The sequence below is a fragment of the Tenrec ecaudatus genome, chromosome 8 (genome assembly GCF_050624435.1).
Source record: "Tenrec ecaudatus isolate mTenEca1 chromosome 8, mTenEca1.hap1, whole genome shotgun sequence".
Classification (NCBI taxonomy): Eukaryota; Metazoa; Chordata; class Mammalia; order Afrosoricida; family Tenrecidae; genus Tenrec; species Tenrec ecaudatus.
In genome coordinates this window covers 17,367,223-17,370,725 of record NC_134537.1, presented here as the reverse complement: position 1 = coordinate 17,370,725, position 3,503 = coordinate 17,367,223, and the positions used below count along the sequence as shown (strand labels likewise).

Genomic DNA, 3,503 nt, shown 5'->3' with positions numbered 1-3,503 from the left:
AGAATTTTAAGGGACATACAGTGGACAGTGTAAGATATGGCAGACAAACACACTATAATATAAACAAAGGAGTTTCTGGGGGGGGTAGTGTGGGGAAGAGAGGGAATGAAGGAGAGCTGATTTTAAAGAGTTCAAGAAGAAAAAAATATATTGAAAATGAAGGTGGCAGTAATTGTACATTTATGTTTGATCTCATTGAATTATAGGTCATCATAATCTCTATAAGAGCTCCCATAAAATGATTAAAAAAAAGAGACTGGTCCCTCTTGATATCTTGTCCAAAGTATATAAGATGAAGTCTAGTTATCAATGCTTCTAAGAAGCTAAACTTCTTCCAAGACCAATTTGAATGTTCTCTGACAGTTCATTGGGCTTTCAGGATTCTTTGCTAACGTCATCATTTAGATGGACCAGTCTTCGTCATTTCCAACTTTCACATACTTATGAGGCAATGGAAAATACCATGATTGGGTTAGGTACCTTAGTGACATTTTTGGTTCTTAACACTTTGAAGCGGTCTTGCAGAGCAGATTTGCCTAATGCCATGCATTTCTTAATTTCTTAGTAGCATTGGACTAGTGCTTCTGCTTCCATGAGCTTTGGGGATGCAAGCAAAACAAAATCCTGGAAGTCTTTGATCTTTCCTCTGTTTGCCATGATTTGCTTATTGGCTCTGTTGTGAGGATTTCCCCCCCTTTCTTTACATGACGTGTGGGCTTTGATCCTCATCAGCAACTCCTTTCAGTCCTCACTTTCAGCGAGGTTGCCCTGTTTACACACTGCAGCTCATTAATGGGCGCTTCGCTGACCCTGTCACCATGTTCTTATTCATGGAGTCCATGACTATTCATACAGTCTCAGACTATTTACGCAGCATGGATTGCATAATATGATGGATGTGTACAACCATGATGCACCCGTGTCCTTATTTTAAACTCTGCAGCATTCTCTTATTTTGTTTGCACAAGTGCTTCGTGGTCGTCATATACATTTTTCAGGAGCACAAGGATGTTTAATAACTTCTCTAATTTCAAGCATGACATGGTGTTCTAGACTTATGTTTCATCAGGCTTAGAATTGTTGTTCTTCTAAAGAACCCTAGTTCCTTTGATGAGAAATGAGTATTTTGTGAGCTCAGGAACTGAGTACTCACAGAAGCATTATTTACCTATGAAATTCACTGCATACCTCCTCCCATTATAGCATAATCAACATTTATCCATCCAGAAGATAGTTTTAGGAATAAAACCAAAGGGGGAACATCCTTGGCTATTGGAGACCCAACAAATGCACTTGTTCGGGCTCAACATCTCTTACATTTTTGCCTGTCCTCTGCTTTTTCTTTTAGTCCCTTGTAGTTGTCCTAGGTCCTCCTTACAATCACAATTTTAATTTATTTTAAATCCTTCCCATGGTTATTTTACTTTTACTTACTGCTTGGGTTTTGGTACTTCTGCATAAGTTTTATGAAGAGTCAATTAGGATATTATGAGGAAGCACTATTTGAGAAGTAATATCTTCCATTAGTTTATGTCAAGCAAACATTTTCTTTTTCCTTTATCTTGCTTCCAACCCCGTGACTATGAACAGTAGAGCCTCCACTAGCACACATTTATTGAGGATTATAACTAGTTTAAAGCTAGCAAGACATTTACTAACTGTAGCAGTGATATAATTACTAATAAAATAACTCCAAACCATTGCAGTATCATCTGCAGCTGGCTGCATTTTCATTTCTACCTCCTCATTCTAGTTCAAAGCAAGCTCTTCTACTTCCCCCACAACTGCCATCATGAAACCACTAGGGATAAGGAGAAGCAATGGGGGTTACCCTTGATTGTTCCAAATATCTGCTATGTATTATCTCGCATCCTTATGCTAATTCTTAAGTTCTATGCTATTCATGGTTTTTTAAAAAAGAAGGGAATAGTCCCAGAGAGATGGATGGAGCTTTATTCACTTTGACTCAGGTAGGGTAGATATCCCAATTCAGACTGGCATTTTCACTATGCTTACTACTTTGCAAAAGTAGGAATTGACTTCTAACTCACTAATCCTGCCTGTGATCACACAGTTGCTGCTTAGATTCCACCCTGGCTATCTTTCTCTATTTCTGGATGCCTTCCCTTATCGCCTGTGGCCCAGTCATATTGCTTGACTCCCCGTTTCAGTAGTGCTCTCTGTCTTCCCGTTTATCTGGTTTCTGACACTGTCCACTGGATCCTCCTCTGCCTTCATGAGCAGGAACCTCCATCTGTCAGGAACTGCCCCCAGCACTCCCCCTTGATCTTCATTTGGTTCACCCTTTTCCACGACCTGATTATATTGGAAGAATTACTACATATTCTCTTTGGCTTAACCACATGCAATGCGCTTATAGGGCATTCTTTTAATATATAAAAGTAGAATGGACATGTTTTGAGCAGTGCTACTTATGGCATATGGGAGCTAAAATACAGATTTGTTAGCTCTTAGCTTTTCAGTTGCCTACATTTCTGTTAGAGGGTAAGGGATTGGCAGATAAAGGAATTTAAAATCTACTTCCTTTAGAACAGTGGTTCTTGACCTTCCTAATGTTGTGAACCTTTAATACAGTTCCTCATGTTGTGGTGACCCTAACCATAAAATTATTTCGTTGCTACTTCATAATTGGAATTTTGCTATTGCTATGAATCATAATGTAAGTATCTGATATGCAGGATGCATTTTCATTGTTACAAATTGAACAAAGTTAAAGCATAGTGATTAATCACAAAAACAACATGTAATTCTATATTGTGAAATATTTATTTCTTTTTTTTTTTTTTTTTTAGATGATCTATTTTATTAGAGTAGACTGATCACACATGGTCCAAGAAAACTCAAAGAGCAAACCAATATAACCAGATGTTAAAGACTGGTCTTCAAATATCATAGCCAATGATGCCTCGTTTGCCTATGATCTCGCCAATATAAAACCACATCCACACTTCAGTGGCCACCAAACCATTCAGCAGAGCTTCCTTAACTGTGAGCTGCTTGAAGCGCCCAGTCCTAGCACTCTCGACTACTTTCTTCAGGCTCTGGATCGCTGCAGGGACCTCCGCAGGGGTCGGAGGAACCAGCTCCACCCGGGCATAGTGCCAAAATGTGGCCAGTCGAGGCTTCGAGTAAGTCACAGCAGCGTTCACCAGCCCCGGGGCCTTCTCCACCAAGTTACGGACAAACTGGGCCATGGTTCGAGGAGAGAAAGCCCGTGGCCCGAAACGGCCGGTTGAATGAAATATTTATTTCTAATGACAAATCAATGAATTTTGTCTTGAAGCATGGTGTAGCATGGGTAACAGTCTTATAACAATAGTAAACTACATTGCTACATTTTGTGACCGTATGCATAAAACTACATTGCTACATTTTGTGACCATATGCATAAAAAGCCAACATCAGTGCAAAGGTTGAGACAGAGCAGCAGTGTCTCAGTTCCTATACCATGGGAAATATGTGTTTTCTGATGGTCATAGGCA

The 3,503-nt window shown here is 39.6% G+C and overlaps 1 pseudogene; it reads right to left on the bottom strand.

Annotated features, from left to right (window-relative positions):
• Positions 1–2,861: 2,861 nt before the first annotated feature.
• LOC142454215 (ATP synthase F(0) complex subunit g, mitochondrial pseudogene) lies at positions 2,862–3,254 on the bottom strand (annotated as a pseudogene).
• Between the last annotated feature and the right edge of the window lie 249 nt (positions 3,255–3,503).